Here is a 23,078-nt window from a genome sequence, read left to right on the forward strand (position 1 = left end):
CCTTTGTCTTTCTGAGACTGGCTTACTTTGCTCAGGCTGATTTTTTCTAGATCTATCCATTTCCTGCAATGATGCAATTTTATTCTTCTTAATGACCGAATAAAATTTCCTTGTGTATGATGGAGGTAATTTCAAGTCAGCTCAGCATTAAGGCTGTGGAATGGGTTTTGTGGTGCTTCTAGCATGATTTATAGTTAGAATTGGAGCAGTTCAAAGTGGCTTGGAAAAAGTACAGCTTCTCAGAAAGGTGTGTGTTGAGTTGAAGCGAGGGAAAGTGTGGCTGCTCAAGAGATTAGGGAGATTTGAAAAAGAGTGTTTTTCATTAGGACAGTAGGAAAGATGTCTTAAGGGCATCTTACTAATTGACTAGACCCCATCTGTTACAGACTTAATGTTGTTAAGTTTTAACACTTTTGAAAGACTACATTGAATATAGAGATCGTGGACACACCTGATAGCACTAGGTTACATAGAGAAATGTTTCCCTATGTTCAACTGTGCAAGCACTAGAAAATTGTTATGGCTGTGGTCAAAAGGGTCTCAATAACTTCTCTGGTGACAGTCCTTGATATTGTTCATTTGATGCTGAATTATCCAGATGATAGAATTAAAAAGTTATGGGGACAGGAAGGTATCCACTGAGATTTCAGAGGAAATTCTAGGAGGCCAGGGAATGCATAGCAGGTACATATTTCCTGAAAGACTAATATATGAAGCTGTGAGAGTGAAGCTAAAGATCTAATGGAACCCTGGAGAGATGAAGACACCAAGAATGTGGGCCTTCTACCAAGGAAAGCTGCAGGAAGGGAAGAGCCACCCAAACAGAACCACATGGATTGCAAAGAGCAAGGCCATGGGATGGGTAAGCCTTAGCCCTTTGGGGCCCAGATCATACCACTGTATGCCCCAGGTTTAATAAAGGGTTTAAGTATTGGTTTGTTCTGAATCGCCCACGTTATTCTTTTCCTTCCTTGTGTAAAAGGAATGCTTATTCTGTATCATTGTATATAGGAAATGGGTTATTTCCCTTTTGATTTTATAGTGGCGTACAATTAAAAGTTTTCTTTCAGTTTTGGTTGGAAAATAGGACTTGGACTTCTTAAAAATGTTGGTACCCTTCAGGGTCTGAGCACTCTTGGAGATCGACTGAATACATTTTGTATGATTAGATGGGATATGTGTCTTTAGGGGTGGGGAATGAGGTAGAAAGAGAAAAATTAGGTGTCCAGTTGAGAAAAGGTAGACATGTGATAGTTAAACTCGGTTGGATTGAATATTAGTAATGCACACACACACACACACACACACACACACACACACACACACACACACACACACACCCCTCTGGGAGTGCTCATGAGAGCATTTGCAGAGATGAATAACTAAGGCACAAAAGCAGCATGAGGGGCTCCATCCCAGAGGCTGGAGGCTTGATGGAACTCAAGAGGAAAAATATATAGCCTATGAACAGTCTTCCTTCTCTCTCCTTCCTGTGAGCTGCTCTGATATAAGGACCATGATAGACTGAAAGCTCCGAAATGGTGAACCAAAATGAATGCTTTCTCCTTTAAAATGTTGCTACCAGGTATTTATTCACAGTGATGAGAAAGTGATGCCAGGTGCTACTGGCATCTGAGAGTGGAAGCCATGAGTACAGCAAAGCATCCTACATTCGGAGGTCTTCCATTTCTTCTCTCCAACAAAGACTTATATGCTGTAGGGATCAATCATTCTTGAGGTAGAGAATATTCCGTTAGAAATTTCCTGGAGATAACTACATCCCTCTCCTCTTTTTACTTTATGTTTGATTTTTGTCTTTTTGGAAGAATTGTGTACACCTACAGCTGTGTTTGATTACCACTCACTGCTGACGTTAGTCCATTACAATCTCACTATGATAGATTGCCACACCATCAAATCAAAAACTCATCAGTGTTCAGTTTCTCAGGTCTCTCCTCAGCCTGTGATGAAATCTTCCCTGTTGTCTAGGAAATTAGAGAAGAATCAAGTGAGTGTTCATTCCAATGAGAGAGTAGATTCTCTATTTTGGAAGTGGGAAATCTTCTAAGATGGATATTATTCTATGTCTAGGACCTAGAATCTAGGTCAGTAGTTGTTAAGTGATATTGCTTTCTCTTCTTTACTTTGGAATGTTGGGAAATATCTGGAGAGGAAAAAAATATTATCCGTAGGTCCAGCCTGCTATTTTACTCTGGTACCTTCAGTGCTAAATGTAGACTTCATTGTGTGGAATGAATAAAGAAATAGCCAAATGTTCGTTGTAAGAAAATATGTTATGTAATTATTGGTTAAGTGAGGGCAATAGTGGGTATTGCCCAAGAATGCTCACTAAATGTTCTACAATTTCCTTCTGTCTTTTGCATCTCTTTGCTTCCTTCCTGGGTCCTGACCTCTGCATATCATCCTCTCACCAAACAAATCTCCTTCCATTACTTCTACTATCTCCTTTTACTCTTTCTCCTTTTGTCTTCCCTCAATGTCTATATTGCTGGTTTGTAAATTCACTAAAAATAATTTTTATTATCCAAGACACTTGAAATACTTTCCAGTATGCCTTGCAAGGAGAGTAGCTCAGTAAATATTTACTTGAATGTACACATATGTTTACTGTAAAACGAAACCAAAAAATGCCCTTGTATTTCATGAAAATCTTTGAGCAAATTTTAACTACATATATATATTTATATACATGTATCTATCTATCTATCTATCTATCTATCTATCTATCTATCTATCTATCTATCTACCTATTTACCAAATTAGGTGACACATCCGATTTTCATTGTTATGTGATGTTAAGAAGGCCCATGAAAAACAATAATGGGCAGAAGTGCAAAGGTTAGTTGCTGACCCTACTGCTAAAAGGCTGAGTGACCTCTATAAATCCCATGTTGTTTGTGAGGACATGTGTCCTCACCTGTGAAACAAAGGGGACTGAAATTCTGAAATTCTATGACCCTAAAGAGAAAACTCATAAAATGAATCCCCAGTAAAATACCTTTTAATACAGAATGATTTTCAGTTAAATAATGGGTTTAAGTTAGCCTAACAAATAAAAATATATTCTCATTTTATAGGTCAAACAAATGTTGAAACATGTATTATATATGTGTATTTGAAGATTTATCCTTGCTCAATATATATATATATATATATGCACATTTATCAGAAATATAGTATTGCATATGTCTATAGGTATATGCACGTGTGGATATTGCTCACCTTATATCATATAAATATAATACAACTAAGCTTTATTCCTAGATCAAATGTTCCAGCAAAGTTCCAGGTGAGTCAATTATTAAAAGGAGCTAATCATAAAAAACATGGTCCAACCTTAACAATGGTGTCAAAGGTAATGACAACGTAATAAGAGAATTTAAGAAACAATCCGAAAGTATGTCTTTTTTTTCTCCTGACCAAGTACATCTAAATTAACCAGTAAGTCTTGAAGTCATACATACCTTATAGGGATCTTATGTTATTTGGTGTTGTTTTAAGAAATGGTTCCTGAAACCTAGATTTATAGCACCACAGAATCCCGTTCTGTTGCATTGCTGTCTTCAATGCAGCCATTTCATATTGAAATTTCACACACAATAATTGGCTGACCTTCACAGCTATGGCAGAAACTAATTAAAGCTGTAAGGCTGTGCGAGCAATGCTTCTGTGTGAAATGTGAAGTTTGGTGATAATGAAATATGGGGTGCAGATGTTATTGTCTTAGATAGACTGTGCCCTTGGTTCACACTAATGAAGAACAGCAATTACTAAACAAAAAGTATTTTTTACCCATTAATTATTTTGTGTTGTGATTGTAGGAGTAAAAACATGGAAGTATCTCCTCCTATCAGCTTCTCCCCAAAGTAATTTTATGGAACTTCACTAGCTGACTTCTAGATCATTAGACATCCTGTTTTCACTTTCTTTCCATACTGATAATAAACCTTTGGGATCCTCGAGCAAGGACCTGGATGGGTTCAGGGAGCAAAGGGGAAAGGGCAAGCTAAAAATGGTCACCCATAAAGATTTTTAGACAGCAGGAGGATTAAATAAATGAAGCTTTTTGGAAATAACTTCACACACCAAACAGAGATGTCAGTAGAAATATGAAGCCCTCCACACTGTTGGTGCATAACAGACAAAGGTCAGTGTTGCTATTGAGGTGCAAGTAGAGAAATAAAGCAGGCCCTGCTCTGTTCTGGGTTGTTAGGAGTCTGAGTTTCTATTAATAGGTCAATGTGGCTTGCAGGACTTCCACTGGTCAAATCTATAACAAATCACAGATTCACAACAATTAATGAAAAAAAAAAACCCTTGAAATAAAGAAAAGGTGTTTTGTGTTGTCAAGTCAAAACTTCATGGGCTAATCATCTAGTCTGCTTTATTAAAAAATCTCTTTCCTCATTGACTTTATTTCTTTTTCCATTATTTTCTTCTGTTCTTCTCTTTAACATTGGGTCACTCGGTTCTCATTAACAAAGTAGAGTGGAAGGGACCTTAATTCAACTCACTTTGACCATTTCTCTATTTGGAGAAGGAGATGAAAATGATTAAGTTAACAATTACTTGTTACAATTTTATCTGACATCCATGTTCCTTATTGCAGAAATACTCATGGCTACTGATATGGGCCCTACACTACAGCATTGTTGGAGAGGTGTCAGTTACTGAAGCACAGCACTGATGAGAATCAGAAGTGGCAGGGAAAGCGATAGATAGGTGAGAATAACTGGGTCTCATCATGTCAGCCTGGGCAAAGAAACAGAGGTTAGTGCCTTGGGAGGAAGGGGATGAATAGTCATGGAACTATTATGTAAGGGAAGGTGTACAGTAGGTGTCAGAGAAGATACTTTATGGTTGTGCCTCTGTGTTCAGGTGACAGAATATTTCGAGACACCATGACAGAATTTGAGGAGTAATTACTAAACCTGGGGCTTTGTGACTCTATTTGGGAGAATGGGTAAGAACTTAATCTGTACGAAGGATGGTTGCATACTGGCGAATGGGAGCATAAGTTGGTCTTGTTGTAATCAATTGTATACAGGTGGGTGCACATACAATCTAAGTTCTCCGAATAGATTATGTAGCCTTTACACTATTGTCTCTCAGTGCCAACTATACCCTTTGTTACCCTGCTTTTGACACTTCTCCCTGGCTAGCTACATGATAGTAAGCTTTTTCAGTAGAGGGCACTGGTGGGACACTGGAGAATAGAAAGGTTTTTCTTCCTGCTCCTTGTGTGACCTCTGCCTGTGTCTGTATGTAAGGTACAGAAGTGGCACTCATCACCATCCCCGGTGCAGAGCAGCTTCTACCACCTTTGCAGAGAACTCCCCTTTTGTAGCAAAGTTATCTGTCACCCAGTGAGCTGTGATCATGCCTGCTCTGGAGGAGACTGAATCTCAGTCCTTGAAAGACAGTTCTTTGCTTCAGCCCGAGAGGTTGTGGCTGTTGCTTCTATGTGTAATCTTATCCCCTAATAGGTAAATGTATCTGTCCTTGGTATGTAACTCTTTCTTGTCTTTAACAATCTTTTTGTTCAGATTTCCTTGTTCAAATGACTGTGGGGTTTCTCTCCCTTGATTGGAGCTTAACAAATTCAATGATTCCCATCTTTGACACAGAAACCTATGAAAAACCAGTTGAGTAAATTGTTTATCCAGACTTACTAAGTAATATATGAAAACTTTGCTAGGAAATCTGGTAGTCATCGAAAGAGGAGAGACCATAACATATAAAATTGTTAGTTTTTAGAAGAAATAACCACGGATTAACAAAGATGACAACCCTTTGCAATTTTCAACATAAAGAACAAAGCAAGAGCATATTAAACATCTTTTAATGTTAACTGTATTTGACATAAAAAGACAAACTTGCAAGACTGAAGATACAACAAGTGTGGAAAGGTATTTGTATATATATTGTCCCATGTCAAAATTATGGAGTATTCACCTGGAGACCAAGAAGAAACTCACATTAAATCCTTTGTGCCCAAATATGAAACATGTTTGTTTGTTTGTTTATATGTTTATTTATTTATATTTATTTAATTTTTTTGTCGTTCATGGGGATTGAACTCTGGGCCTGGGTGCTGTCCCTCAGCTCTTCAGCTCAAGGCTAGCTAGCATTTTACCACTTGAGCCACAGCATCACTTCTGGCTTTTTTCTGCTTATGTGGTGCTGAGGAATCAAACCCAGGGCCTCATGCATATGAGGCAAGCACTCTACCACTGAGCCAACTTCCCAGCTCGAAACATATTTATTATAGTAGTCCTCAATTTGTGGTATAGAAAGAACCATTGGATTGTCTTAATCTTAGGAATCAATCTTGCTTCTTACACTCCTCCTCCAGAATACATTTCTACTCCTTTATTTGAAGCAGATTCCATCACATCATGCAATTGCATAGACACAGAATAATATGCACAGCTCTCTCTTTACAGCATAGCCCTCATTTTCCTCAGCCAATGTATTACCGCAAATATGATCGATAATGGAGTGGATGCAGTTGAATAGAACAGTTAAAAGGCCCAACCAGGCTCCCTGATGAAAGGAGAGGCAGAGCAATGGGAACCTGCCGTTCCCCAAGCTCCAGTGAGAGAAATTGCCCCTAAGGCTCTTAAACCCTGTCTCTGCTTAGTCTTCTCGCCATGTGGACTTATCAATACCAGGAACAGAGCACTACAATGGTCGAAGTCACCCATGGAGACAGCAACTCTGGCAGAAAAGAAAGGCTACTAACTTGTGCACTAAGAAATGTTACAATGCATCTGATCAGGTGTCTTATCTGTTGTTTTTATGTGGGTAGTGCCCCTTTGACTTCAAAAAACAATAATGTCAACTTCGTTTTGAGGCAAAGCCCTGGGGACAGGTAAAGCTGGGCTGCTATAAAGAAGTACTTTTTGAAGCACTGACTGTGGAGACAAGTGCTGCTAGGAAAACACCTGATGCTCTTTGTGATGCATTCCCTCAGACTGGCTTCTAAGGGAGGCTTGAGTATCTGCTTGATTTTAGCAACGTTTTAATGCTAGAACTGTTTGTGGTGACATTCTATTTGCCTCCACAAAGAAACAAATGCCACTATAATTGGGAAAAAGAATGATAGGGAAGTTTTCTGTTCATGGAGGAAAGTTAACACTCCTTGGAGCTACAATCCCAAGGAACATGAGATAATTGCTGCTAATTTCAGTGCTAGAGTATTTGTTGGGTGTCTCACTAAACCAGTATTTCCTAAACCAGGGGTGCTCTGGGGCTAGGCTTTGCAATCCAATATTCTGATGGAGTGTCTGAGGGGATGGGTTGGCATAGATACCTTGATCCTAGGTGGGTTTTTTATTTTTATTTTTTGCTTGCTTGTTTTGTGTGGTTGGAGATAGAACCTAGGATCTTGAATTTGCCAAGCAATTGCTCTACATCCCCAGCCTTTCCTTGGATACAGCTATTGCAATGACTGTCTGGTTACTCAGTCCCTTCTAGGACATGGAGTTTTCAAAGACTTGAGGTGACCTTATATGATGAAAGTTGTAAAAGGAAATCATTAAAGGAAATCATTCTGCTCTTTGAATCATACTCCACGTTAGATGGAGATCCGGCAGTTTGGAAAGATCTATGTTAAGGTAACAAAAATAAAGATAGCAGTCTTGAAACTGGATGTGGTATGGGCATGGTTTAATTTAATACCTGTGTCCTCCTGCCCCACCTCACTCCTGCACAATTGTATACAGCTTCATGAGATACATTTTTGTTTCATCCTCTAGAAATGACAACCTTTGAGCACTGATGGATACTACCTTCAAATGTCAACAGCTCAAAAGTGCCATTAGTATGGCTTAATCTATATGCTTTGTTACCATGGCTTCCAGGTGAGGGGGAGGAGCCAGTGTTCATCATGGGCAACCTCTGACAAAGATGCTAATTCTAATGAACTGAGAGGAAGTTCTGACCACATGAATGTGAATTAAAGTAGAAGAGCCACAGTACGGCTTAGTTTCAAGTCAAGAGAATATCTCTGATTTGTGCATCATGGATATTGACATATGTCAATTTATTCTAATTCTTTTAAATTGTTTCAAAAATAGTGTGAATTTGAAAGACAGGGGGCTGATCCCCTGTAACAAGACAAAGATTATTGGTTGACACATTAATCATATGCATGATATTGATAACACTATCCTGCCCTCTGAGCAACCAAAGTCAAGTTTACTCATGAAAGGTAATTATGTCCTCAATGTAAGGATAATGCATATCACTTGTGTATTCACATGAACATAGCATTGCCCATAATACAGATCAAAGATGTGAATAATTCTTTTATAATAATAAAATCCAAGTCTCCTGCTAGATAATCTTTAGCAGTTGAAATATACAATATCAAATTAAGTATCCTGATTCATGTGTGTTATATCTGAGTTAAGGTCACTACCTTAATTGATCAGAAACTTACATGCTTTTTAATACATGTATATTTAGATAGATCTCAGGGAAAATATAGGTTGCAAGCCCATGCAACTAAAAATAATGAAAATTGATTTATTATATTTCTTATATTCAAAGTGAGCATCTTTTATGGGATATACATTCAATTATTTTCAAGGTAAAAATAATAATATCCAAACATTAAATGGATATAATTCATTAAAATGTTCTTATTTTAGTAATTTTAAAATATCTCTCTCTGGCAGAGAGTGAAGGAAAGGGTGACATTGTCCAAAAGGAAATGTACTCTTTTCCAGACTTATGTAACTCTAACCCCTCTGTTTTTAGCATTTTTAAATAAAAGTTTTTTTGAAAATGCGTGTTAAATATTAATAAAAATCACCCCTGGTTTAGGAAATACTGGTTTAGTGAGACACCCAACAAATACTCTAGCACTGAAATTAGCAGCAATTGTCTCATGTTCCTTGGGATTGTAGCTCCAAGGAGTGTTAACTTTCCTCCATGGACAGAAAACTTCCCTATCATTCTTTTCCCAATTATAGTGGCATTTGCTTCTTCATGGAGGCAAATAGAATGTCACCACAAACAGTTCTAGCATTAAAATGTTGCCAAAATCAAGCAGATACTCAAGCCTCCCTTAGAAGCCAGTCTAAGGGAATGCATCACAAAGAGCATCAGATGTTTTCCTAGCAGGAATTCCCAACCAGGAATCATAATAAGAAAAAAAATCACAACTTACACAAGAGTTCTTTCCTTTGTCAAAGGTACTAGCATAGAAAAAACTATGGAGTTTTTAAATTCATGACTTTTAATTTTCTTTCAAGTGGGTTTTTAAAACTCAGTTTATCTCTTCCTTATTGAGAACTTTCTATTTTCTGTATAAGTTTCCTTCTCTTTGGCTTTTCAGAGATAAATTACCATAGCTGTATAATGACTTTTTAGGGGGATTATTGACTAAAGTAATATACGACTAAGGAATTTTAAATATACAAATAATATCTTTCATGAAATTTAAGGAATCCTATAAATAATTCAACACCAAGAACACAAATACTTTAAAAAGAAAAGTATCTATGGAATTATCAAAAATACACATTTCAAAAGATCTTGTCTTAAATTTGTGTATCTTGACCAGAGATGGAAGTTACTCTGGGAAAATTTTCAAGACCTTTGGATACACTCAGAGGATCCCATAAATTAAAAAAAAAGATTTATCTATTTATTTTTTAAGCAAGAACTGAATTATCAGAAGATGGGTCACCAAACCAATAGCAATCATCTTGGGAGAGACAAGTTAGTCTTTAGCACTGACTATATGGGTTTGTTCTTAAGTTTTAGGTGAATGGGACAGTGAATAAATTATAATAAAAAATAAATTCAGAAGGCCTGTTTTATATAAATGTGTGGAACAACAGAGTAGATACCAGGGCTAAAAGAAATGATAAGTTTGAATTTGCACACTCTAGTGTAAGTTCTGGGGTTCTAGCAATACTATATGAAATTACAGCTCAAAAAAAGAAAGTCTTTGTGAGAACCTTATGCACTATTGGTATGCCAACAGCAACAACAGCGATGATTTTAGAAATCACCAGTGGCTACAAACTGGATCATTGAGGCCTTTGATGGACATAGGTAGTGGAGGCTCAACAGCTGTTGCACACTGCCCAAAGGCAGCTGTAGGAAAAGTATTATCCCGATGAATAGTATTTGCAGGAGATCATTCAAACAGTATAATTCCTTAGGAAAACTAACTCACAGTCCAACAAAATGAATACCAGGAAACTGGAACTTGAAGGAGCAGGGGTAAGGCCCAAGGGGAAGGAGTGACAAATGAAGAGAAGGGGAAAGACAGTTACAATAGTTATTAATGCATAGTGTATGAAATTAGGATATTGAGGATATTGGGTTGGGAGGGATGGGGAGAGTAGTAAAAGCAGTGACATCAATCAAGATGTGTTATAATTTTAAACTAATTTGTTGAGTGATAACTTTTGTGCAACTACTTAAAGACAATTAACATATTACTTGAAAAAAAACTGGAAGAGAGGACATAATAGATAATTTTGTGTGTCAGCTTGACTAGGTGAAACATAGTTAGCTGATAAAACAGTGTTGCTGAGCATGCAAAGAGGCTGTCACCAATGTGAGAAGGCAAAATACAAACCAGTGAGATCCCAAAAGGAACAAAACACAATGGCAGAGGAAGAGTGAATGGTGAATACCCTCTGTTGCCTGTCTCTCTGTCTCTGTTACCTGCTTTCACTCTCACTCTCTTTTACACACTCTTCCTGGGCTTTATGCAGGAATAACTATCTCCTGACTATATGGACCTTGGATCTGCCGATATTGGAGGCTTTATCAATGTCTTGCTAGCTGTTGGGCATTTGGGTTTTCTGGGTTTCCAGCTTTCAAATGGCACAATTTAATTCCCATAATGTAGATGTCCCATGATAGATAATATATGTACAATTCCCCTAATGTATAATATATTTATAACTTTATAAATCATATATATATACACTATTGGTTTGCTTTCTCTAGAGAACTTTATCTATAGGGCATCAAATCAGACCTCTCCAGGGTCTGTGTGTGTGTGTGTGTGTGTGTGTGTGTGTGTGTGAGAGAGAGAGAGAGAGAGAGAGAGGGAGAGGGAAAGAGGGAGAGAGAGAGAGAAGAGGGATGGGACTAACATAAAACTAGATTCTTTTCATTTAAGATTAGAGAAGCAGAGACATAGTCCTCAAAAAATAATTTTATTATGGAGTTTTAAATTAATTTTATCACATTGATCTAAGAAAGGAAAATCTGGGTTGTGTGTATAAAAGTATAAGTAAAGTACATACTGCATACTTCAAACCAACTTTCATTTTAAGAGCTCATGGTAAATAATTTCATGTGATCAGTGCCTCTATATAATATTCAGCTATTATATATAGAAGATGACTTAATTCTGAGTATTGTACAAATTTATTATTTTTTTATCATCTCTTCCTATTATTAATCAAGCAAATTAAGTTAGTCAAGTGGTTCCAAATGGAATGGGGCAATTTATTATGCAGACCAGTGCTAAAAATTATGGAATTAGACTTTCTGTGGTAACTAATTTATAAAGATAATAATAACAAAATAAACTATTTATAAAGATATTTATGTCTTTAAGACTTAGTTATCCTTATAATTTACTTATTTGTTGATTTTTTTAATTGCTAATTTTTATAATTGAAAGGAAATTTTAATACGGTGATTAAGTGCTTTGAAAAATTGTGTGCATAGCCACACATGTTTACACATTTTGCTTTTTTTGAATTTTGAATGAGCTGCAACATTAAGAACTGACATCTTGATAGATTCTAACTGTGTCTTATCTCAGCCTGGGTTGCCTATGTCTTTGTTTCCCGGCTTTTAAAACAAACTGGCAATAAAAATCAAAGAAACATTAACAAGTAAATGTGTTTATTTTACAGCTGTTTCTTTAATTAGAGTTTTAAGTGATTTTTAAAGAAAGGAAATTGCTAAAATATCAACAAAACAGAGCTTATAGTTTTCCAGCAGGCTTGTGAAATCTAGGTGCACCTCAACTGGACTTTCCACCTGTGAAATTACTGATACCAATAATGTTGCATGGCATGTTTGGTTTTCATGAAAATATATTTAAAAATTTTTAAAGGCATGCTTATTCCTTATCAATAGTTTTAACATTTTTAGGGCTCAAGTATATTTTCACATGCATTTACACTATGTGAAATTTTTGGACCCACAAATGAATAAATAAAGACATAAACTGTATGTGTGTCCAAGTCACTCTGAATAAAAGTGCTTATGTTCCCCCTTTGGCTACATAGTCATTGAAAAGAAGTGGTTTTGTGAGGGATAGAGTTAAATAAATACGAGGGAAAAAAATCTAAGTTTACATGAACAAAAAGGTTTTATATATATATAATATTTATATATATATATATAGCATAGCAAGATTATACTTAAAATTTAGAAATCAAATTTGTATATAAAATTTAAAACTATAAAATTAATTACTGAAATTATATATTTAAAACTATAAAATTACTGCTTAATTACTTTTCAGATGAAAGAAAGCATGTAAGGAAATACTGTTCTAAAAGTTATTTAGATATATTTGTGTGTGTGTGTGTGTATGTGTGTGTGTGTCTGTGTATTGTATGGCAGAGCTTGAACTCAGGGCATAGGTGGTGCTGTACCTTAGCTTTTATGTGTAAGGCTAGCCTTCTATCACTTGAGCCACAGCCCTACTTTCAGCTTTTTGCTGGAGATAAGAGCCTCACAGATTTTTTTTTTGCCCAAGCTGGTTTAACTGCCATCTTCAGACTGGGATCTGGAGGCAGGCTCAGAAGCACTTTTGTTTGGATTGCCATACCAGAGGATTAAAGGCCATTGATTCAAAACTGGAATTCTGTCACATTTTTCTCTCTCTCCTTTTCTGCCCACTCCCAACACGTTCTGATCATGTAGCTCAGCCTGGCCTTGAACTTGCAGTCTTTCCAGCACAACCTTCCAAGTATTGGACCTTCAAGTGTACAGGCATGTAATACCTTGCCCATGCCTCTCATTTTTGTTTGTTTCCTCTATGTCTCTGTCTCTGTCCTGCCTCTGTCTCTGCCTACTTGCCTGCCTGCCTGTCTGCCTGCCTGTCTGTCTGTCTGCCTGTCTGTCTTTCTCTTAATAGAATGCTAATCTGTTGGTTTTCAACATCCACTGAATGAGATCAGTACGCTTTTCATTTTGGTCTTTCTCTGGGAGGCAATAGAACTTAAAGCTTGAGAATTTAAGCAATGGAGTTGGACAACTTTCTTCTTTTCTGTGAAATGTGGAACAGAAGATATGCTTTCCAGACCTTCCAGTTTATCAAGGAAGTAAATGCATACCTTGTTGGTACTGTGTCTCTGCTTGGATTAGGATGCTCTGTCTCTATCTGAATGCTTCTGCCTTGACACCACTGGGATATTCACCGTGCTGACTGCATTGAGCTGAAGATCTGATTAGATAGAATAACTCCTCTGACAAACACTCACAAGGCAGTTATACTTACAAGTTCTTCATTAAGTAGGACTTTGAAGGGTTGAAAATGCTGCCAAATTTAATTTAATTCTGAGTATATGGAGTATGTTGTCAACATGTACAGTGGGCAAAGTTACAATGAAAAATGCAAGATTAAAATGGAAGAGGACTATTAGTGTGACATATTTTTTGAAAACCCAACCATCATTTTTATGAGTTTTGTGTGTCTCACAGAGTACACACTTGAATGTCATTGCCCATGCATTACCCACACAGAGAAGGCTTTTTAGTTATTTGACTGTGTTTGTCCGTGGAATAGCTTATAACCTTGCATGGGCCTGGCTCTCAGTGTTTCCGACCTGCTGATTGACTCCATTAGCTTAACTAGTTCAAACACTTAATAGCTGAAATTCACAGCCCCTCTTTCTTCAAGCAAATTGACAGTTTGAGAGTCAAATAACAGTATCTTCAGAAAGCTCTATTGTGAAGCTGAATTTTGGTAATTGACACCAATAACATAACAGCATTAAATCACTCATATTTTTATAGTGAATAAGCTAGTCTGCTTGTAAATATGCTCAAGGATAGCATGTAGGTGGCAGAAGAATTATGCTATAACTTTAACAGCTAATAAATCTTTATTTAAGCAGGGGACCTCTAAAATTTAATTAGGCATATGAAAAAGCAGAGATCATTCTGAGGGTAAAAATATGCCAATTCTCACAAGGAAAGACATCTGCTTTGTGGAAAATTTTCAAGTTAAAATTTACTCTTCTGTTACTTTGTCAATAGAAAGCCTTTCTGGAAGAAAAGCAAATATCTAACTTAAAAAAATGACAGGAGGAATTCCTGGCACACCCTAGAAGGGAGGAAAAGAGACTCATTTTGAACTTTGTGGGCATTATTTAGCAAACTCAGGTTAACACCTCATCTTTCTTTCTTTCTCTTCCTCCTTCCTGGGTCATGGAAGGTTAGTCAGTGACCTAGAGCAGACTCCACTGTATGCCAGAGGCATGTGGCAGTGACCTTGTAATTGAAGAGTTTTCAATGCATAGCTCCCTCACTACTTCCAACCTAAAAATGTCTCCTCCTCCATTTACATCCCATAATCTGACTATACTACTGACTACTGTTCCTTCCACAAGATAACATATCTACATCTATAGCTTACATTTCTAAATCACATTTGTCATTGAGCTGTTGGACAGGTTAGTGGTTCTTAAAATGCATAGACCACTGGAGATTGGTTCCGTTCTAATCCCAGATGCTCTGACTTGACTTAGTGTCATCTCTCGATTTCCTTCTTGAGAGAAGGGCACTGGTACAGCATGAAATTATTGCCTGAGGAAAAAAAGGCAATAAGCTTTAAACATTAGTTGTCTTCTTTTACAATTGATTTTCCTTCTTCTGTGAGTAGAGAATTTGGTACACACTGTGGAGGAAAATGTTTAGGGCTTAGCCTTTACTTTCATGGAACCTGATCTAGTTTAGAAGATGAGACATAAATACTTGAAGTGTACGGTAACATTTGAGTTGTACAAGGCGTGGCCCAAGGCAAGATAGACACATGAACCAAAGCATTGGGACAAGTAACCACAGCTTTGTTTCCTGGGCCAGTTCCAGTCCTTGAATCAAGTAAGCTGTTTTTGTTGTTGTTTGTTTAGTTTTCATTTCTGTGGGTTCTTTCATCTCAAAACAGTATAATGTAGTTGAACAAAATCAGCTTTCAAAATGCAACCTGTTTTTAACTAGTGTTGCTAAGCAATATGCAAATGAGTGACAATGCACATCATGAATGCAAAATTCATTTGTGATGGGATGTCTTAATGTTTTTCCTACTGTTTGCTACAACCTGAAGATTCTCTGTCTCTTTCATGATATTTCCAACCAAGTACTTATTTTATGCTAAGTTCATAGCACTGGTGTTTTGCTTCAGATCACAACAAGCATCATAAATAATAGATTAAGAATTGAGCTTATATTCACCCAATTAAATTGTCCTTTCATTTGTTCAAACATCATTCAGATCTTCTTATATACTCTGCTGTTTTAAAAGTTATTCTATTCTTGTCTTTAAAACAAAGATAATCTTCTCTTTTGTAAGACTTTGTATTGAGCTTCAAATGACTATAGGATACAATTTAATAAAAATAAATGGAGCTATGATGTAAGGAGAAATGCAATTACTTGTATTTCTATGACTTTGGGAGTGGATATTCCTATAGTATAAGGCAAGGATTTGGAAAGGACTCAAGGCCCTTGAGTCTGTGTCTGGAAGACAGCATGGAGTACACTGGGAATCAGGTACTTGTCTTGGCCTGCTGCTATAATGTGACTCCATGAATCTGAACAAAGCTGGAACCTTCAAGTGATTAGCCAGTATATCAAAGGCCTAGACAAGATAACCTCCAGGTACTTTCAGCTTTGAATTCTTCATCAAAAGGCCACTTCTTTTTCAATACAAAGTTGAGTCTTAGTTCCGTCAGTGTGAAAAACCAAACCTTAGTCACAATAGAAATAGTTTTTACCTTTCTGGACTTTATGTCAGATTGGAGTCTAATCTCTCTGCATGATAGTATTAAGTCTTTTGGGAAATGACAAATATTTATTGATGAATTTTGATTAGGACAGGTCCTAAATTATTTCATCAAGCAGAACAGAAATTTTAGGAACATGATTGGGAGCTTCATGATATAGCTACCAGACTCAATTGCTTTGCGAGTTCAGGAGTTAGTGAAATAATCTTTATAGTCAATCTTACTCTATATGATCTGGTTTCTTTTATATGAAATAGTAAAAAGTGACTATATCAGAGGGATGTTCTCGGGGTTGATATTAGTGAAAATCATATTGTGATTTGATTATATGCTGATTTGTAATGAAGCGTAACAAACTTTAGTGGCTTAATGTAACACACGATTGCTCTTGCCCAGGATCGCATCGGTCAGACATTTGGGCACAACTCAGAGGGATGTGCTAGTCTCTTCTCAATTGGAGTTGGCAAGAGCTCAAATGGCTTCGGTCTTGCTCATGTGACCTCTTCCCTTCTGTGGTTTCTAAGTCTGCAAGAATCTCTTTCCCAGGAGAACACTCTGAGCTCTATGTTAGTCAATTTCACATCACTGTGTCAAAATACCTGACATAAACAATTTAAAAATAGGAAAGATTTGTTTGGGCTCATGGTTTGAGAAGTTTCAGTACAGGATCAGTTAATTCATTTGGATGTGAGATAGGCTGAACATCAGAGTGGTAGAATAAAAGCAGCTCACCTCGCTTAGTGGGAGGAAATCAGAGAGACCCAGAAGGATCAGACATAAGAGATACTCTTCAAAGCTACATCCTCAGCAACTCATCTCCAACAAGGCTTCACTTCCCGTCTCCCTCACCTCCCAACATTGTCATCAAATCATGATGCCACAAGAATCCTTATGATCCAAATCACTTCCAATAAGTCCCATCAGCTGTAAACCAAACTCATGAGGCAGTGGAAGATATTTTATATACATAGCATAACAGGCACAAAGAGCAAAAATCAGCCCAGGAATGGAAGTCACAGGAAAGTAACTTTATTTGCATTCTCTGTGTCAGACCAAGTCACCCAGCTAGCCCTGAACAAGAGTTAGGAGACACATGGAACCTCTTCATGGAAAAACAAGCCAAGTCACTATACAGATTGATGAGGAGCAAGGGAATTGTGATTCCTTGGAGGCGATTTTAAAGGATTAACCATGCCTCAAATAAAGCCTTGCACACTATAGGCACCTGGTGAACATATAACATCTGACATGTTACAACTTTGACCACCATATTTTTTTTAGACAAACAACCCATATCGATGCCTTGAGTGGAGGAAACTTGAAAGAAATATTATATTTGGACAAATTCAGACAGTGATTGATAAGGACTTGGTTAGGACTTAAACAGTATTGCTGACTCAAAATCTCTATTTTTTCTCATATAACTTACTGCTGATATATTGGAAAAAATGAAATATGGAGAGTGGACAGTGAAAGCTACTATTGTGGAGCCTTTATATGGCTTTGTGACTTTTGAAGACTGCATGTTGTTTTATGAGTCAACTGTTGGTTGAAAACAATGAAAGAATACTTCCTCGACTGTATTTCTTAGATAGCTTCTCTAAAATTTAATTACTCCTGCAGTAGCCTTACAACTGTGCTCTAGCCATATATTTATTACTGCATGACTTCTTGGAAATATATCCAAACTTGCACATAACTTCAGTTTCCAGTAAGAAGTCTACAGGAAAAACAGGTAAAGACACTGAAGTAGAGTAAGACCTGTTCTGAAATCTATGCATTCCATGGTCCCCTTATTCCATTTCTGCTTATTCTTTTCCTTCTTAAAGTTTGATAGGAAACCATGAGTATATTCAGCAGCAGTGTAGAAGAAAGAACAATGAAAAACAATTACTAATAGTGTAAGAATTACCAAGCTATTGTGATCTAGTTATAAAATAGTTAGCATGGGTATATGAGAATATTTTATTTTAAATGTCACAGGAAGATTTTTACTCTTCATATTATTAAACATTGCCATTATTTTGACTGAATCCCTTGTTGAACTCTGAATCCTATTTGAACCTGAAACAATAATCAAAACCGTGGGCTATTTGATAATCTCCATGAAGATGACAGAAAAGTCTTCCTGAAAGCCCTGCAGACTGAACCCATTGAATTTAGAATAGTTCTCATTCCAGTAGAAAGAAGCAGATGTCTCAAACCAAACACACTTGGTTTAATGTACTTTTACGTTGCCTTTAATGGACAGATGTTTGGACTATGACATGGCAAGACAAGGATTTGAAATGGTGGATTGGAAAGATTTTGTTCATAAAAGTAATTGCTCTTACATTACAAAGTGCAGGATTTACATGTGGAAAATGTCAGCCTGTAGCAGCATCTTATGATGGATCATGTTACCACTAGTCATGGAGCTCACTAGAAATAAGCAACTTACTTCTGAGGGGCGATTTTAATAGGCATCACACACAGAATGGCAGGGAATGGGATCCTCAAATCTACAGGCATTCTAGTTATATAGTTAATCCTTGATTATACACTTTCAGGATTATCTGTGACTTTTTTCCCATCAGAATTTGCCTCTGTCTATATTATTTTATGAGCTAATAGCAATTTCTACATGCCAGGCACTATTCAAAGAGCTTAACAAATATAGTCTATTTTATCCTCCTAATAACTCCTACGAACAGGTGAGGGAAATGCGCACACCGAAGTTATAAAACTTGTTCAAGATCACATTGTTCATATGTGGCAAAGGGAGAAAAATCCTTGTGTAGCCTCAAATTCTTTACTCTCAGTTCTCTACCTTTCTCTTGGTGTCTCGGTCTGTCTGTCTGACTCTCTATTATTCAATAATGAGAAGGAACCACATCTTATCATTTATCCTATCAGTCAGGAATTTCCCTATTGAGACAGATTTAGGTAGTTTATCTATTATTTGATCTGAAATGGTACCTCTTACTTACCTGAAGTGTGATAAGTCAGCTTACCTGCAACCTTATTCTCAAATTTGGAAGTTAAAAGTCTAGAAGATGAATTCTCAGAAATCCCTTAGCTCAGTCCATGTACTTTACACTTTGGGTCCTAACTCAGAATCCTCCTCATACTTTCAATGATATATTGAAACTGTGAGTGAAAAGGATAGAAGATTCAGAAAGTATCAGCATAGTTGTCCGGCAACAGGATAAAATAATTCATGATGATCACTCCAAATTATCAGAAAAGTCTAATAAATATACAAAATCCTTTATTTAGAGGAAAGAGAAATAGATTATGTGTGTCAAAAATAGTTAAATTGCTAGACTGTGGTTTCTCTGTACTGAGAGATATTATACTGTGGAATATTCTAATCTCTAGTGGGTCAGGTAACTTGGGTATAAGGAGCATAACTGTGGAAAGATCACTGGGTAATTTGGTGACATTCTTCCAGTAATATAGTGAGAAATGGTCTGGCAGGTCATTTATCCTCTCGGTGTCTTAGGCTGCCTATTTGCCTCACTGAGAGTTACTATAAGGATGAAATGAAATACCATAGGAAGAAGTGACTAATACATAGTACATTCTCGATAAAAAAAATTGTTAAAATGTAAGAGTAGCATTGCATTCTAATGTCAAAAACTAATTTGGGATTATGAATATTATTTATGCAATTAGAAACATATAGGCTGATGATTGTAGAGATAGACATGATTGTTGTGAGAATTTGTAAATTGTTATATACTCACTTTGCATAATATAACTATTCAAAGAAAAAAAGTCTTGTACAAATAAACCTTCTTTTTGATAAAACCCAGATGCATGGAAAATATATTTCTTATAGAGATTCCCAAATAGTCTGGGAATTCTTCTCTTGTAATTCTGCCATGTATTCATCCACTGTGTCTCTACTTGGTAAGCAAAGCAAAGGACAATGGACCTTTGTTTATGTATGGCCAGAAGTGCCTGAAAAAGGATTCAACCAGTTATCATCCTCTTTGAAGAGGCTAGGCAATCAGTGTAAATACTTTATACATTTTCTTGCCCCAAACAGTTATTAACATGACAGAGGTGGATAGAGGTTCTACAAATGATTTAGGGTAGCAAAATGACCTTGAAATAAAAAAAAATGCATGTTTCCCTTCTATAACCCAAATTTTAGATCCCGCACCTTTTTTTTTTTTTTTTCAGGAACGGAAACTTGGAAATGCCTTTATCTTCCCACCTTTTCCAAAGATTCAAATACCCGTTCTTCCTCTTCTTCCTAAATCATGACAACTGACTGGTCTAGTATAGCAATACTGTGTGTCTGCAACATGACCTTTCCTCACAACCAGAGTAGCCGCAAGGGCATACTGAGCTGAACACCGACTGTCTCCTAAAGGCACGGCTAATCCCTCTGACTTCTCCCTCATGAATTTTGGCATATGTCTTTACACTGGGCCTACTGTATTCACTTATGTAATTAAATCTTCCTGGCCTTTGTTGATGTTCTGACCTAGGCAATAAAGCATCTAGTCTCAGTGGTACTCTTTAGTGTTTTCTATCCTGGTCCTCATTCAGCCATACCTGTGTCCCCAAGGTGTAGAGTCCTGGGGGCCAGTGGATCTGCCAGTCAAGAGAGTCACCCTCTCTTCTAGCTTTGTGACTTCAATGTTCTAAAGTATATAAGAAACACCCGGAGATCTTGCCAAAATGAACATTCTTATTCCATAGGCCTGGAATGAGTCAACAAAAGTGCATGTTTAATCATACACTGGCCAAATCATGCTCTTAGTGCTCCTGGGTGATGATGCTGAGCCTGTTTGATCATCTTCCAAGACATCTCCTTCAGAGAACCTATTGGCTGATCAGTGTGCTCTTCTAAGCCTGTACAATAAGCAAAAGAGTGCTTAGATTATGAGCACTAAGATGTGTGCTAAGATGAATGAGGCCCTTGGAAGCACAGAACAAAATCACAGGTCAGAAGAGAAATGGGGATCATGCATAGACCTTATTAGGATACTGATCAGAGCCTTCACAGGCTATATAGTTCAACTGCACCTACGTTGTCACTTCTAACCCATAATTCCAAAACAATTTAAGTTGAACATTTTCCTTTCAGGTGGTTACTGTAGGAGGATCAAATGGATTTAACAATTTGTTAGCTTGATTATAAATATATTTAAGGATAAGAGCATACAATGGGTGTTCCTCTATTTGTTGCTGCAGGACCTAAAATTGTCAGGTGTACTCTTCTTGGTAGGCTCCTAACTTTGTAACCAATCATTCTTGACCCTTCATTCTGAGCGTAAACTACACACAATGAAAAGAATAAGCAAAGTTAGAACCCTTAACCTGGACAGTTCTTTGACAGCTGCAAGCATGTCTGTGCCATGTTACTGGATTTCACTTGCCTCTGTGGCCCTGGCATAGGTAACTCAGAATGTTTTCAGACCATGACTGTCTATATTGGACTATGTAATAGGGAGTACACTCAGATATAGAGTAATAATGGTCTCATTTGGCTAACAGTACTTACAAATGTAACAAGGAGAAAGCTGTTTCATACGTAATGTTCTTTGGCTTGTTGGTCTTGTTATTTTTCTTAACCCGTTCTTCTATCCTGTTACAGTGGCATAGTTTTAAAACTTTTGGGTTAGTAGTCAAATAATCCACAAGCTGTGGGATCTAAATTTTCCAGATTTCCACCTTAAAAGTAAAGATACTATTGTCACCCTTGTGGGAATTTAGGAGAATTCAATATGTACATTTAAAAGTATTTAGAATAGTGTTGTTATCAAATCAATCTAGTAATATATTCTATTAATAGTTCACTCTCATTTTTCTCTGTTTGTAGCTACCCAAATGTTTTTCTTCTATTGCTCCTTTTCTTCTTAGAAGTCCTTCATCTTTGATCATCATTATTTTAACATTTTAATATTCTATTCTTTATTATTTGCCTAATATGGTTTTGCAGTCTTATTATGAAATAGTTTTGATAAGGTCATTATCTTACACTTATTTTGTATCTTCCACAGGTTAGGCACAGGAAAGATCCTTATTCTCTCTTGGTTGACTGATTAATTCATTGTAAAGAAATGGTTAAGAACAAACAGGGTGAATGCTTGAGAAAAGTGAACAGGAAAAAAGATTCAAAGTAAAAAGGAGTTAAAATCACTTAATTGGGAGTGTTGGAGAAGGGACATCATTCAATGTTGCTGATCAGGAATAGAGACGAAAGTATTGAGTTTCATCTGGCAGAATTTGGTGGAAAGGCTGATGTCCTTCTGCTCAGTGATGGGGATGAGGTTATTTGAATTTGTGCTCAGAAGAAGCCTTCTACTCCAAGGATAAGATTGCCTCTTACTTGTGCATGCCTTGGCCTTCCCCCACCCCCCGACTTTGGTCAACTATGTAAACATGAGTATTGTAAGACTGTACTCACACAGAAGGATTTGACATAGGGAGTAATAAGAAAAAAAAAGGAAGAGTTAGATTTTGGGACTTGGGAAAGGACATTCATCTGTATATTCCATTCTCATTCTGCTGACCAATATGGTCACCAATATGGTCACCTCACATCAATCCCCTCTTTACGGTCAGCCTTATTTTCCCTTTCATTTGCTTTAGCCATGGAGAGATGCTAAGTCCAGCTAGAAATAGTGGATCACTTTTTCCAGGCTACCACATGGGAACCAGCCCAGCCAGAGATTTAGCAAAATACTACTTTGTTTACCCCCTTCCAACAAATAGAAATGTTGATGTTTATTTCTAAGGCCGGGAAGTTCAAGTATTCTGACATTTTCACACACCATGCATGGTTAGAAGTTAGTTGGTCCTATATTAATTGGTGAGTGAATATATTTGCATTTTCACTTCATGCCTATAAAGGCAAGACGCGATGCCGTTTGACACTATGTCCTTCCCCCTACATTCCCTGTAAACAGAGGTGGTCGATCTGGCACTCTGGTGGCTGTGTAGAACGCTTCTGTTTACTTAATCTGGATGTCCGTTTCATTTCTGCTGGGTCTCCACGATAAATGAAATGAAAAAAAAGCATGTCAGAATTAGAACTGAGGTTGTCTGAAA

The sequence above is a fragment of the Dipodomys spectabilis genome, unplaced genomic scaffold (assembly GCF_019054845.1).
Source record: "Dipodomys spectabilis isolate Male_0828 unplaced genomic scaffold, ASM1905484v1 ptg000141l, whole genome shotgun sequence".
Lineage (NCBI taxonomy): Eukaryota > Metazoa > Chordata > Mammalia > Rodentia > Heteromyidae > Dipodomys > Dipodomys spectabilis.